Genomic DNA, 17483 nt, shown 5'->3' with positions numbered 1-17483 from the left:
ATAAAAAGCAAATCGGACGAAGATATATATAGGAGCTATATCTAAAATTTGACCGATTATCTCCAATTTCAATAGGGTTCGTCCTTGAGCCAAACAAATGATTTGTGCAAAATTTCATCTGGATAGGGCAATAAATGCGAACTGTACTTTGTTTACAAAAATACATGGACAGACGGACGGACGGACGGACATGCATAAATCGACTCAGAATGTGATTCTATGCAGATCATCAAAAGAAACTATGGGTCTATCTCGTTTCCTTTTGCCTGTTACAAACAAATGCACAAAGACATAATACCCTGACCACCTTGTGGTGAGGGTATAAAAAATAAAATCCGTTAAATATTCTGTTAAAAATACGACGACGTGGACCTGCATAGGCAACTTTTGTCATAAGTTATTAAAATATTTTAATGCGAAACTTGAAGAAAAATCTGTTTATAATGCAGCTAAAATCATCAAAACACCGAATATAGGGGGTACCGTTATATGGGGGCTATACGAAGGCGTGGACCTACATAACCCATTTTCTGTTTTATGCTGCAGCATCTATTACGAACTTTAAATGCCAACTTTGAAACGATTCCGGTAAATAATGTCGCTAAAATCATCAAAATACCGAATATCGGGGGTATGGTATATTTGGGGCTATACGAAGACGTGGACCTACATGACCCATTTTCTGTTTTATGCTGCAGTATCTATTACGAACTTCAAATACCAAATTTGGAACGATTCCGTTAAATAATGTCGCTAAAATCATCAAAACACCGAATATAGGGAGGTACCGTTATATGGGGGCTATATGATAACTTAGACCTACATGGCCCATTTACGAACTTAACCTGCCTACTGGTAAAATATACATGTGTGCAAAATTTTAGCCTTCTATCTCAATTTGTTTGAAAGATAGCGTGATTACAACAGACAGACAGACACACAGACAGATAGACGGACATGGCTAAATAGTCTTAGAATTTTACGCTGATCAAGAATATATATATATATATATACTTTGTTGGGTCTGACATGAGTATTTCGAGGAGTTACAAACGGAATGACAAAATTAATATACCCTCCATAGTATGGTGGAGGGTATAAAAATACTAACATTTCTTACAGGCGATATCCGAAATACAGAAAATGCGAACTTTTGGCTTTTTATATGTGTTTGTCCATGTTAATTTGTAATCTACTGTACAGGTCGCAATGATGGACCGATCTACACGAAATTTAGAATGGAGGTGGGGCTAGGGACGGAATAGAAGCCTATTGCTTTTAGAGATGAAAGCATAATATTTAGTTGTTGAAATAGTCCATAACATTTCTGTTAAATAAAAGTCAAATCTAAATTTAGAACTAGAGAGGGGCCTCTTGCTTTTAGAGATGTGATAACAAAATATTCAAAAGCAGAGAAAATTTCCTGATCACACAATTGAAGCCAATCGACACGCCTGAGAAGAAAGTTAAGGATGGGGAAGAAGTCTAGAATTATGTATGGTAGGTTATTTTTTGGGCAGTGTTCCGTGACATAATTTGTAAAGCGAAATCTTCCAAAATGGATTTGGACATAAGGGGGCTTCTAACATGTTGTAGTGTTGTAGTGTATCACATGGTCGGCCCCGCGCGACTATAGCCTTTGCCTATTTGTTTTTATTTTATTTCTTTTTGTAATGCGTTGCTATTTGTTGGCGTAGTTCATTTTTAGCAGGTAAGGCTAAAAATTTTAGTTGCTATTTGGCAATAGCATTTTAAATGGTTATGATTGAGGGTTAAGACTTTTCAAAATTTAAATCCTTTGTGGGGTAGGCACAAAAGGAAGTGGGCATCTGGTCTAGCATTCATAAAAATATGATGGTTTGCTGATGATGATGATCCTTTCTCCTGAATTACTTTCTGTGAAATCATGTATTCAACATTTCCAAAAAAAAAAAAAAAAAAAAAACAAGTAAGCAAAGGTTATACTCGTGCGGGGCCGACCATGTGATACCCTACTACACTACAATATGTTAGAAGCCCCCCTATGTCCAAATCCATTTTGGAAGATTTCGCTTTTGAAATTATGTCACGGAGCACTGCCCAGATATTACTAGCATTTTGACCAGGGATATTAGTTGTAGTGGTGTTAGTTGTAGTGGTCCATTTTACAGCTAAATATAATCCAATGGCCATACATAATGCTTGACTTCTTCCCTGTCCCTAATTTTCTTCTTAGGCGTGTCGATTGGCTTCAATTGTGTGATCAGGAAATTTTCCCTGTTTTTGAATATTGTGCGATCATCTCCAAAAGCAAGAGGCCCCTCTGTATTTCTAAATTTAGACTCATCTATATGATTTGCTTGTCTAGGATATTTGGCTATATTCGTCAACGAAATCAGCAAAAAAAGGCAGAATTTCGCATTTTGTGTATTTCGGCTATCGCCTGTAAGTAATGTTGGTATTTTTCAGACAAAAGTAGTGGTTCATTCCACCCGCTATCCTAAACTCTAACTTCATGCTAGATTTCGTGTCCATTCGTTTCTATTTGTGACCTTTATAACGGCTGCAAAATCAGGAACATTTTAGTTATTGGTCCATTTCAACCCCTAAATATATTGAAAACAATAGGCCTAGCCCTTCTGAGCCTAACCCTACCCTTTTCGTGAGGATCGGACGATAATTGCAATCTGTATATAATATCCCAAACCTGTGTTGTAAGGTGGAAAAATATTACAAAATGTATACCTTAATATTATAAGTCAAAATGAAAAAATCGCATGCGATAAAAAATATGAAAAAATAAAAAAATGTCACAAAATACTACACAAAATACTACGACGTAACTGTCAGAATTGACCTGTTCGTCTATTTGTGATTTCGCCGGGTTTAAAAATATTCGCGGTTTAATGGAAAACTTGACTTTTATTTACCACAAATGTTGTGGCCTATTTCACCCACTAAATATTACCCGATTATCATCAAAATTGGTAGGCTTCTGCCCAGCCCGAAGCTCTAGCCCAATGCTAACTTCCGGTCTATAATTGCGACATGTGGAACAACTGCAAATTCAGGCATTTTTCAGTTTTTGGTCCATTTCAACCCCTAAATATTATGCGATCATCTCCAAAAGAAATATTTCTGACCCTAGCCCCACCTCCATTCTAAATTTCGTGAAGATCGGGCCATGATTGCGACCTTATAACTTATAATACCCCCAACACATAGTGTTGTAGGATATAAAAATCGAATATGGTAACGTATCATTGAACTATACCCATTGCAAATCAATTTTAAAGTTTCTACTTTCCTCTAATTTCACAAACTGTTTAAGTTTACTCAACAATGTTCAATCCATACAACGGTGTTGGCAGTTTGAAAGCTATTCTATATATTCCCTATAGAATTTAACAAACCTAAGTGAGCATCAGGTTTTAATTTAACTCTTGTTAATTTAGGAATTCTTTTCATATTCAAGTTTCGACTTGGCAAAATATAATTTCATTTTGTTTTTCTTTTAAATTCACAGTCTCTATAAATAATATATTTTCATTCAAGAATGTTGTATATGCGTATGTAAGAAACAGCAACTAAAGCTTCTTCATCTTGCCCAACGAATTGTAAATATAGACTACCCTCTATTCATTCGAGTACTGTATTTGAAATAGAAATAACTACTGATGATTATACTACTACACAGTATGTTTTGTGCGAATTTCCTGTTTATGTACCTTAATTAACGTGGTAACTACATTTGCCTCCCCGGTCTAGAATAAGTGTCATTTGGATATGGTGGGACCAAATTGCGACCATTATATCCTTAAAGAAACCAAAACAAAAATGAGCCACAATATTTTTAATAGCAACCACCCCCTCCTTGCTCGAAAGAAACACCACTTTTTTTGATTGTTTACCAGTTAACTGCCGATGGCCATTACACTTCTTAAAACTTTTCCCCTCTACGGTGTTGTCTAGGCTTTTAGGCTATGTTTTGACTTAAATTGATACAACTCTTTAAAGAAGAGAAGAACAGCGAAAGGCTGTCACAGTTGTTTATACTTTCAAGTTTTGTGCAGGCAATTAAGCTATTTAGATTGTACAGCTAAAAAGTTTTTAAGCATACTTCAGAATAAGTTAACAAAACACAACATCATACTGTTCTGACCCTCTCTTTTTGCGACAACCAGTTGTTGTTTCCTTTCACGATGGTAGAAACAAGCTAACGCATGGCAAAGACACAAAAAATATCCACCTTTTGCTCCATGAACCGGGGATTATTTTCCATCCTCAAATGTGCGTAATTCCTTTTAACAGTTGACACGCGACATCGGGGTATTCTCTATTATCTCGTCATTGATAACAGCTGATGGCATTGAAGTATTTATGCCCACCACCTTAGAAAGAAGGGTGAACGAAGTTTGTTTCATTGTTTGTATGTCTCTAAGTTTGTAGCTTTAAATTCGGGGACCATTTACTTAAAAAATGTATTTGCTGAAGAAAGTCTTTTTCAAATAAAATGTGAAAAAATCGGTAAACAGTGAACATTTAGGGGCCTTAGACCACACCAGTGTCAAATATCATAACTTGCTCATAATGAAGAGTTTATCATTTTTTTCCATTATGGAAAAGAAATGTACATACCCCAGGACTTAATCCTCATGTTTTTACTCAGTAGCATTGTCTATATGATTATTTTAAATATTAGAACTATTATATATGTCATTCCGTTTGCAACTTCCCGACACATTTGTTATGACCCTTAAGTTTACAAATATTATGATATGATACCCTACACCACTATGCGTATATAGTAGAGCTCCCGTAACAAAACAAGTAAAAAGCAGTAAGCTCGGCCGGGCCGAACTTTGAATACCCTTCATCATTTGAAACGAATTAGAGGAGTACCGTTATATGGGGGCTATACGATATCGTGGACCTATATAAACAATTCTCTTTTAGGGGCTAAAGTACTCACATGGAAATCCTTGTGTGGAATTTCAGACAATTCCATTGAAACGAGAGGCTTTGTAAGTATTTTTTTAGGCGGTAAAATACTTACAAAGAACACCTTGTGTAGAATTTCAAACAATTCCATTGAAAAATGTGGCTAAAATCATTAAAATACCGAAAATCGGGGGTACCGTTATATGGGAGCTACGATATCGTGGACCGATATAGCCCATCTTCGTACTTGACCTGTATAAAAAAGTTTATATTAGGAATTTATGTGAAGTAGATCATACCAACTATGAACCTTATTTGAATGCGTATCATGGTTTTAGAGTAGTCACAATTTGGGAGCTATATCTAACTCTGAATCGATATTCAGAGTCTGACGGAGGTCTTTGTACATCTAGTACATAATAACATTGCTGTATAGTGCATTATATATTTTCGATAACAATTATATTAAAAACAAGCAATCAAAGGCTATAGCAGTGCGGGGCCGACCATATGATACCCTACAACACTATAATATATTAGAAGCCCTTTATGTCTAAATCCACTTTGGAAGATTTCGCTTTTGAAATTATGTCACGGAGTACTACCCAGATATTACCCTTAGCATTTCGACAAGGGATAGTTGCCCAATATTTAAGCACTCCGTCGTGCTATTAGTTGTTCTGGTCCATTTTACAGCTAAATATAATCCAATTTGATGGCCATTGTTCATTCAAACCCCTAAATATTTTGAGATCATCTAAAAAAAGAGGCTACTCTGTATCTCCAAATTTAGTCTATCCCATATGATTTGCTTGTCTACGATATTTGCCTATATTCGTCAAAGAAATCAGCGTAAAAAGCCAAAAGTTCGCCTTTTGTGTATTTTTGATTTCGCATGCAAGTTATTTTCAGCGCTTCGGTAGAATGGAAATGTTGGTATTTTTTTACGCAAAAGTAGTGGTCCATACTACCCGCTGTCCTAAACTCTAATTTCGTACCAGATTTCGTGTTCTTTGGTTTCTATTTGTGAACTTTTTGTTGTCCATTTCAGCCCTTAAATATATTGCGGACATCTTTGAAAACAATAGGCCCAGCCGTTCTGAGCCTAACCCTACCTATTAGGTATTATGTCTTTGTGCATTTGTTTTTAACAGGCAAAAGGAAACGAGATAGACCCATAGTTCCTTTTGATGAACTGCATAGAATCACATTCTGAGTCGATTTATGCACGTCCGTCCGTCTGTCTATGTATTTTTGTGAACAAAGTACAGTTCGCATTTATAGCCCTATCCAGATGAAATTTTGCACAAATCATTTGTTTGACCCAAGGACGAACCCTATTGACATTGGAGATAATCGGTCAAAATTTAGATATAGCTCCCATATATATCTTCGTCCGATTTGCCTTTTATTGTACACCAAACGTGTAATATCAGACCGATTAGTATAGAATTTTGCACATACGATCAGATTGGACCTCAAAATAAGTATGCCAAATTTGATCGAAATCGGTTCAGATATAGCTATAGCTCCCATATATATTGTTCATTCGATTTGTTATTTTTGTCCTCCGCAGCCGAAATAAGCCCTCTGTAACAACAATATTTGGGGAAATATATCAAATGTAGCTCAGCAATACCTTTGCTAAATTTTATCGAGATCGGTTCAGATTTGGATATAGCTCCCATATATAACTTCGTCCGATTTACCTTTTATTGTGCACCAAACGTCTAATATTTGCCCAAATGAGATGAAATTTGGCATTTACGACCGAATTTGATGTAGAAGGTAGTATGTCAAATTTGGTGAAGATCGGTTCAGATATAGCTATAGATCCCATATATACTGTTCATCCGATTTGTTATATTTGTTACCCACAGCCGTAATATGCATTCAGAAATATCTTTTCCAAATTTTATCGAGATCGGTTCCGATTTGGATATAGCTCCCATATATATCTTTACCGATTTCAGGTTTATTGTGCACCAAATAGCTAATATCAGGCCAAATGAACTAAATTTTGGCCCTTCCGAAGGAATTCAGCCTAAAAGCAAGAGCTCCAAATTTGGTGAAGATCGGTTCAGATATAGCAATACCTCCCATATATACGTTTCATCCGATTTGGTGTTAAAGTCCCTCACATGAGTAATATGTACTCCACAACAAGGATATTTTATACTGTACACCAAATACAGCTCGAAAAAACATCTGCCAAATTTTATCCAGATCGATTCAGTTTCTTATATAGCTTCAATATACATATTCATCCAATTTTACGGTTATTGTCCACCATATATCCAATATTAGCACAAATTGGATAGATTTTTTTCATATTCAACCGATTTTTTTCCATTTGGTGAATATGGTGATATTGATGAACAGTGATGTGTGATATTTTTCATTTCAAAAAGAAAATTTATATATATAAATATATTTTTTGTTTTTTTTATGAAAATAATGTACATAACCCATCATTTTCTGGAATGACAATAATATACATTGTACGCAAATCTCTGCTGGCAAATAAAGAAAAGACCTCATATTCTTATTCGTTTGAAGTATGTACTCTCTGTTGTAGTCACAGTTTGATAACCAACACAATGAAAAATGTAGAGTGTTAAAACTGGGTCAGTTACGTGATCAGTTTACCATATTGTGGCCTATACTGAAGTACATGTAGATTTATTGAATGTGTGAAGCTCCCAAAATAAAAAAACACAAAGTTGTACATAATTGGGTTACAAGCATACAACGTATCTTAAAAGGGTTGACATTTGAGCAAAAAAAAATCCCATCGGATGTCTATTGACTTCCAGGTGAGCTTCTAGAAGCAAACAATAAAATCAGATTTCCGCACAATGTAAGTATTGAGAAATAAACACATACGTACAAACAAAATCTGAGTTGAAAAATCAAACGTTTCAACATTTTTTTTTTGAACCAGCATAAAATCATATTACCTTCATAGCTTTTAGATATTCACATACACCCCACACACATTCTATTATTGGCACTCTTGGTTCGACACATACAAGTAAAACATCACTAACAATAGCGGAAGTTACAAGTGAATTGTGTGTGCGTGTGGGTTTTATTTGTCGATTGGTGTGCATGTAGGTGTATTGGTTTTTCCCTATGGTATAACAAGGTATATATTTTTTCATCGTATGGTCTAAGTCTTACGTCATGTGAAAACAACTCTATTATTTACTGCCAATAAAAATGTAGAATGGATGAAATGCCACTTTATTCCATGGTTTCCTGCAACTTAAATCCCATAGAACACCAGGTATAACACTGTTAGTTGCAAAAAAAAAAAAAAAAAAAAAAAAAAACTGTAAATCATTTAGCTATAAATGGCAAGAATAAACATATTATTGAATACGTCCAGGCCATTTTTATTTTTAAAAGTTTCATTCGGCATAGCAAACAGAACGTAGAAACAGAAAGTTGTGAAAGAGGAGGAGGACAAAATAAATTGGATGTAATTTGTGGTGGGCACATCTATTTCATAGTGTCGGCAACTTGAGCTCTCGAACGTTGTTGGAATAAGCACAATTGATAAATGTGACCATCAATACTTGAAGCAATAAGAACGCAACGAATTAATATTGGCAAGTGGACATTAAAATAATTTGATTGATTGACAAAAAGGTCCTAAACCATCCACAAAAGAAAAGAGCAGGTTAAACAGGGTCATATTGTATTAAACTCCATTGTCTTCGCATCCCCATATAAGACGTGAAACATTAAATCTTCTTTATTACATTTTTTTTTAAAGAGTTAACCTGAGTTCGGCCATGTCCTCCACCATTTTGAAGGATCTTAAAAAATTTCTAAGAAATCCGTCGAAAAATATCGCTGAAAACTGTTCATAGGGATTATACAGACCTTACCTCTTCCAGGAGGTAAAGTACTCAGAAGGAACTCCTTCGGTGTATTTTGAAACAATTCCATTGAAAAATGTGGCTAAACCTATGAAAATACCGAATATCGGGAGGTACCGTTATATTCGATATCGTGGACTGATATAGACAATTCTCTTGCAGGGGGTTAAGTACTCAGAAAGAACTTCAGGTATCGATTTTGCGACAATTTATTGAAAATGTGGCTAAAACTATGAAAATACCGAATATGGGGGGTACTGTTATATGGGGTATATACGATATCGTGAACTTATATAAACAATTCTCTTCCCCGGGGAAAAGTACTTACAAAGAACTCCGATATCGTGGACTGACATAGCCTATCTTTGAACTTGACCTGCTGCAGATAAAAGAATGACTTTTACGCTTATATAGAATATACGTACTTTGTTAGGTCTACAATTATTATTTCTATACTATGTATGGAATACCGAATGTAGGGTGGTACCGTTATATGAAAGATGTATCACAATGTGTTTGTGTTGACGGTAGAACAGAACGGTACTTCCCCCTACAATGGTTCAACATTTCGAATAACCAAACGCTCATAAAATGCGAAATACATGATCGGAACATCCCAATTTTTGACGATATTCATAGAATCAATTTCTGAGTAGATTTATACAGGTCAGTCCGTCTGCCCATGCATCCTTTTGAACAAAATGCAGTTCGCATTTATTATCCGATTGAGATGAAAATTTCCAAACAATATTTATCTGACTCAAGGACGAACCCTATTGAAATTGGTGGTAATCGGATCAGATTTAAATATAGGTCCCATATATCTTCAACCGATTTCGGGTTTATTGTGCACGAAATGGCCTATATAAGTCCAAATGACCTAAATTTAGGCACATCCAACCGAATTGGTGAAAATCGGTTCAGCTATAGCTCCCATATATATGTTTCATCCGATTTGGTGTTTAAGCCCCTCACATTCGTAATGTGCATTCGACAACAATAATATTTGTACCAGATACCAGATGCAACCCAGAAATACCTCTGCCAAATGGTATCATTCGGTATTTTTATAATTTTAGCGACATTATTCGCCGGAAATGTTCCAAATTTGGCATTTGAAGTTCAAAATGGATACTACAGCCTAAGACAGAAAATTATCTGTGCAGGTCCACGTCTTCGTATAGCCCCCATATAACGGTACCCCCCGATATTCGGCGACATTATTTACCGGAATTATTTCAAATTTGAAGTTCGTAATCGATATATAGCCCCCATATAACGGTACCCCCGATTTTCGGTATTTCGATGATTTTAGCGGCATTATTTAATGGAATCGTTCCAAATTTGGTACTTGAAGTTCGTAATAGATACTGCTGCATATAAAAAGAAAATGGGCCATGTAGGTCCACGTCTTCGTATAGCTCCCATATACCGTACCCCCTATATTCGGCATTTTGATGATTTTAGCTACATTATAAACAGATTTTTCGCATTTAAATATTTCGCATTTAAATATTGTAATAACTTATGACAAAAGTTGCCTATGCAGGTCCACGTCGTCGTATAGGCATTCGGTATTTTTAAGATTTTAACAGAATTTTTAACGGATTTTATTTTTTTGAAAATTGCCAAATTTGTACCAAATGGTGGAGGGTATTAAAAGTTCGACCCGTCCGAATTGACAGCGTTTTTACTTGTTTTTATTTGAATTTTATTCCCAATGATATTGAAATCTTATTACGGGAGAAACATATGTCCATTATTTACTATAATAATTAAAATAGTTAATATTAAATGAAAATGAGTTAATCAAAATTAGGATTAAAATTGATTTGGAAATACATAAGTTTACAGGACCGCGCCGTCTATCAGATTTAAAAACTGTGAATACTTGAAAATTATTACGCTTGTCGGAAATAGATGTAAGTCAGACACATATTACCTGTACTATTGAATTTTCATCCTACATATAAAACAATTTAACCATTTAACCATTAGAAAAATAAATTGGAAATTATCAATATCTTTTCGATGTCTAGCAAGATATTTGGTATTGCGTGAAGATTAGCACTATGCATCCCATCACTCGCCCTTGTCTAGCTTTGCAATTATTTTTTCTCCCACATTGATTTACGACTAAAAGGTCATAAATTTTGTAATAATCGCCATCACTCAATGAGGCAATTTGGGCGTGAAACACAATACATCAATCAAATTTTAATAAATATTGTTCAATATCTGTTAAACATAAATCTTTGTACGGTTTACAAGTATCGCCATACACACAGATGTAGATATATATACACGTGTTATTCATAAGTTCTTCTTGGAATGAAAATCTTCAAGTTTTTAAAAGAATATTATTAGTCTAGACCATTCGTAAAATGGCCAAACAGTGAAGGAGTGAAGTCATAAAACAATATTAATTTACATTATCACCCAATCATTATTGATTGGATGACTTATAATGTGTACAAGAAACTAGTAAAAAAGCAGTAAGTTCCGAGCCGAGCCGAACTTTGAATACCCTCCACCATTTGGAATGAATTTAGAAATTTTCAAAAAAAAAACAAAATCGTTAAGAATTCTGCTAAAATCTTAAAAATACCAAATATAGGAATTCGCCACCATATTGGGATCTATATGAAGACGTGGACTTGCATAGGCCACTACAATATTCAAATACAAAACTTGAAAAATTTCCCGTGAATAATGTTGCTAAAATAATCACAATACCGAATGTGGGGAGGTACCGATATATGGGATCTTGTGCTGGTAAAAATATTAGAATATGTATAATTGGAAGACAATTAGACTTTTATTTCACATTTTATAAAAGTTATAATTTTGAACCTTTGTGGGGGAGTTACTTGATGGAATGGACTGATATTGTCCATTTCCGAACCTGATCTAGAGCAGATGAAAATATTAGGTCATGCATATTCGGAGTAAAATCAGATGATCCTTTCTTTTTGTAAGAAACAAGATATTTTATTTGAAAATGTCAACCTTTTGTGGTGGAAGTACCAGAAGTTGTGATCCGACATTGCCCATCACCGAGCTCAAGCTAAGTTTGATAATAATGTTACGATGTACCAAGTTTGGATCAAATCGGATACTCCCTTCGGTAGTTATCGTGTGCATCAGAAACAAATGTCTTGAAACGGATTTGGTTCAAAGAAACCTAGGGACTAAAACCGTTATTTCGATGAGGCCCGTTTTGGTTGTATCAAATGATATATACCCTCTGTAGCCATGTGGCTGAGGGTATAAATATTGATATGTGTGAAAATTTTAGAGAATCTAACGCATACTTCGCATATTATGAGAGATACAATTTTTCAAAGTTTTGGCCCATTGTGAGGGAGGTATTAAAAGAATTATTACGATATATTCCATCTTCACACCTGTTCCATTCTTGAAAGAAATAAAGAAATGTACCGAGTTTGGAGAGAACCGATTGCTCATTTCACGTTTTATGAGGGTTATAATTATTCAAAATTTTGACACTTTGAGGGGGAGGTACTTGATGGAGGGGACCAGTTTTTTCCATTGCTGACCGGTAGTGTCCATTGAAAATGTTGACATTTTGTGCGGAATGTACCACGGGAGAGGACCAATATTGCTCATCTCCAAACTCCAACTAAGTTTGACAGTAATATTACGATGTACCAAGTTTGGATCAAATCAGATACTCCCTTCGAGAGTTATCAAGAGCACCTACCAGCCAGACAGGCAGACAGACGGACGGACGGACACCCTTTTATAGACTCGAAATATCCTGAAATTTATTTAGTAAAAGGGACCTTAGGTCTAAAAGCGTTAATTCGATGAGGCACGTTTTGGCTGTATCGAATGATATATACCCTCTGTAGCCATGTAGTTGTGGGTATAAATATTGGTATGTGTGAAAATTTTAGAGAATCTAACGCATACTTCGCATATTATGAGAGATACAATTTTTCAAAATTTTGGCCCATTGTGAGGGAGATTCCAAAAGAAGTAGTTCCTTTATTGATAGAAATAAAGAAATGTACCGAGTTTGGAGAGAACCCATTGCTCATTTCACGTTTTATTCAAAATTTTGACAATTTGAGGAGGAGGCACCTGTACCAAGTTTGGATCAAATCAGACACTCCCTTCGAGAGTTATCAAGAGCACCTACCAACCAGACAAGCAGGCAGACGGACGGACGGACACCCTTTGATTGACTCCAAATATCCTGATACTGATTTGGTAAAAGGGACCTTAGGTCTAAAACCGTTAATTCGATGAGGCACATATTGGCCGTATAAAATTATAGCCAAGAATGAAGAATGGCCAAGAGTATTAAGGAGATTTATATCAATACGGATATCGTAATAATTATGTCATGTTATGCAAAGGCTAAGATATAAATCATGCAGCCAAGGTATAAATCTGTTGGCAGTACAACTGATATTTTAAAAAATTCTCCTCTCCCTAAAACCTATAATAAACCCCCATTTACATTTTTAAATTTCAGTTCATTGCTGTTATACAGTGAAACATATTAAATATAGAGATATAATACTTATAATACACTCAAGTATTTGTTTATTTTATGGTCATGACTAACAGCCCACTTAGGATATTTTTCATAATGCCAATAGTCTGGGTGAAGCCAATTTAAACATATGGCCTGGCACATCCAAAGTACATTAGCCTAATGGCAAATAGTAAATTGGTGACGGAGAGTCAATCTTTTAGCTTTATTTGTCTTTTTAATACCACCCCCACAGTGGTGGGGAAAGAGCAGGAGAAGGCCTTCCCAAAACAATGGCACAAAAGAACAAACTGTTCAACACTGCTCTTCGATACTTTTCCTTTATTCAAAATCAATATAAAGCGTTGTAATAACTGTCATTTGTTAACCAATCAAGTTTAGTTTGTTTAGAGAGAAAGAGAGAGAGAGAGAGAGAGAGAGAGAGAGAGAGAGAGAGGGAACAGTGAAGAAGCTGTAGGATCATTAAGGCATCATAAATTTTTCCTCTTAAGAATTCTCTTTAGATTGAAGGGCCCATTCAACATTTTAAGTGTATGTATTATAAACGAGATAATTTTGTATTAGTATAAGTAGACTCATAACCATAAGAAATTAAGTGGAGCCATTATGATTATGGCACAAATGGAAGAATAATGTCACCAAATTGAATAGTTCTTTCAGTCCGTCAAAGATAAACAAGAATATACATATTGATAATAAGACCATTGTCAATACAAGACAATGCAAGACATTATTATGTTTTAATTCCTAAAGCCAATGAAGAAAAAACAAAATGATTAATGATTGGGTTTTATGTATTAGTTTACAGGGTGAGATGAAAAACCTGCAACCAATTTCAGGCTGCTGTCATTTCTAAGCCACTCGTCCGACAGCTGTTAAAATTATTAATTATTAATTATTAAAATTATTGTTTTTCGAGCCAAAAATAAAGAACTATCGCAATATTCCATTCTGCAGATATTGAAAAATGAGATCGAGGTAAAGCCATTAAAAAAAGTGCAAGAACTTACACAGCAACAGAAAAATAATAGACTCAAAAGAGCTAAAGAGTTGCTTCGCTTGGCTGAAAGTGGTGAACTGCCGAATTTGGTTTTCTCCGATGAGAAAACATTCGTTGTTCAGCAGTTTGTAAACAAACAAAATGACCGTGTTTACTTACCAAAGAGGTCAACTGAACATGTGCATCTTCGGTTGGCCACCAGAACTAAAGCGCCGGCCATGGTGATGGTGTGGGCCGCCATAACAGCCGATGGTCGCTCTCCGTTCGTATTAATCGACCGTGGCATTAGAATAAATGCTGAATACTATCGCGAAAATATTATGGAGGGTGTATTAAAGCCTTGGCAGGCAAACATTTTGGCCGAAGATCTTGAACATTCCAAAAGCACAATCGCATTCAGCACGCACCACCCACGAATGTTTACAAAATGAGGTTCCTCGCTTCATTTCCAGCGCACAATTGTGAGTGGCCAGAAAATGGGTCATATCCAGAAAATGGTCCAGAAAATGTGTCATATCGGCCCCTCTTGGAATTGTGCCCTTGTAATGTTAATTCCGGTTTAATTAACTTTCCATTTAATTTAGCCAAATTTTGATGTTATGCCCCGTACACTTTGCTTTACTCGTTTACCATTTTCCGCAGTCCTACTTCAACCTGACCTACCTGCTCGAGTCGGTTTTCTGGTGATGCCGTCTCCAAAATATGCTTAAAATAATTGATCTCTGATTTAAATTATAAAATCCTATTTTTCTGTTTCTTCGTTCAGCTGCATATCTTTTCATTATTTTGCTTCCATGTGCTATTTATAGAATCTAAGAAAAAATATGTAAACAAAAAAATAATTAAAAGTTTAAACCCTTTGATATCTTGTGGCTTTACCCCGTATCCTTTGAAAACCAAGAAAATATTATTGCAGATATTTGTTCGACAATTTCTCCGAAATCATTCCACGCTAAACGACCTTCGATGCGAGGGCATTGTGAGTAATTTATGTAAATAATTTCAAAGCGATATATGTGTTACGATTTCCATATTCAAGTAAACAGATTCATACCTATGCATATGTAAATTTTTGCAAAAAAGAAAAAAAAATCGAATACAAATTGTATTTATAATTGGATGCATTATAGCCGCGTGCCTTGAAGGCTGAAACATGAAAATGCATTACAAATGTTAGCAATAATTTTGTGTGTGTGTAAAAACTAAACTTGTTGATTGCTTATAAAAATCAATAAAAGCTGTATATATTCATGAAGACTTGATTTAAAATAATATATTTATTAAATGATGATGAAAATATCAAAATACATTGCAAAACATAGGATTTAATAAAAAAAATAATTTATAACACCTCGAAATATTTAAGACAATATTTAAGACAACGACAACAAATGTCGATTTTATTTCGGTTAAGCCGGGTCCGTCCGTTGAAATTACGTTATGGTCTTTGAACCAAATCCGTTTCAGGACATTTGAAGTCGATCTAGCGATGTCCGTCTGTTTGGCTGGTGCGCACGATAACTCTCGCAGGGAGTATCCGATTTGGTCCAACTTGGTACATCTTAATATTATTATTAAACTTAGATTGAGTTCGGAGATGGGCACTATCGCTCCACTCCCCAAGAAAAGGTCGAAATTTTCAAAAAAAAAAAAAAAAAAAATTTACTTCACAGAAAGAATAATCCAATTTTTCTCCAACTTTTCAAAACCTAATATTTGCATCAGTGTAAAAATAGGCAATATCGGTCCACTCCATTAAGTATCTACCTTACAAATTGACAACATTTTGAATAATTATAACTCTTATAAAATATGATGTAAAAGTCCAATTGTCTTCAAATTACACGCATCACAGTACATTTATTAACCCAATGTCTGGTATAAAGATGGAATCTATCGGTCCACTCTTTCTGGTACCTGAAAGGGTCAACATTTTGAATATGAACGAAGTTCATAGAACGCGAAATTAACATCCGATTCCATTCAGACTTGGTACATCTCAATACTGCTATCAACACAATATATGTTATTAAGATGGTAGAGATCGGACCATTCCTTCTGGTACCTCCCACACAAAGGGTTAATATTTTGAATAACCAAAACGATTATAAAATCCAGAATAAGAATCAGGGTTTCTTAATATTTTACACATCTCAATATTTGTACTAAAACAAAATCTGTTGTGAAGATGGTATGTATTGGTCCACACCGTCTGGTACTCCAGCACATTTCAAAATTTTCCAAACATGATCACATATTGCATATAAAGTGAGAGAAGTAACCAGTGTAGTCCATGTCTGACACGTTTTAATATTTAAGTCCTATACGAAATGGAAAATATTGGCTCATTCCTTCGGAATCCGCTCCACAGAGGGTCAACAATTTGAATAATCATAGTAGAATTGAAAATACATTTAAATAATCGAACATTGGTTGAGGGTATACATCTGGCGGCTAAACCGACTGATACTTTTAAACATGTTTTTCATAACATTGTGCATTTTTAACTAATAGTTGCAAAAGAAACAAAAACAAATTGTGTTAGGTCTACAGGACTTTTTGTACTGAAAATGAGCTGCATAGGTTCACGTTTTGGCATAGCCCTCATATAACTGTACCGACAGATTTAACGGGTTTTAGGTGTTTTAGTAACAATGTTAATCCGAATTTGCTGTAAATTAGCTACATGTGTTCCCATTATGTAAGAAACATGCTTGTATATGACTGTTAATAAGGGTTTAGGTTTTGGTATAGCCCCCATATAACAGTACCTTCAGATATTCGCTATTTTGATGGTTTGTGTCACACTTTTCACCGAAAATGTTTCAAATTTGGAATTTGAAGTACCTAATGGGTACTACACCCCATGTCAGATTATTGCATATGCAGGTCCACGTCTTCGCATAGCCCCCATATAACGGTACGTTCTTATATTTGGTATTTTGATGATTTTATCAACATTACTCACGTGGGAATCTCCTTTCCTTATCCTGGTCTAAATTGATTATTTGGAATTGTTACAAAAGGGATGTCAAAGTTAATATACCCTCAGCCGAAAAAACGTTACACTTTACAATTGATGTTGTATAGTTTACAATTACACAGAACACATTTGAAACAACAACAAAATGAATGCGTACTAAAACAACAA

This window comes from Musca domestica, unplaced genomic scaffold (genome assembly GCF_030504385.1).
Source record: "Musca domestica strain aabys unplaced genomic scaffold, Musca_domestica.polishedcontigs.V.1.1 29, whole genome shotgun sequence".
In the NCBI taxonomy this organism is placed as follows: domain Eukaryota; kingdom Metazoa; phylum Arthropoda; class Insecta; order Diptera; family Muscidae; genus Musca; species Musca domestica.
This window is presented reverse-complemented; position numbering follows the sequence as displayed.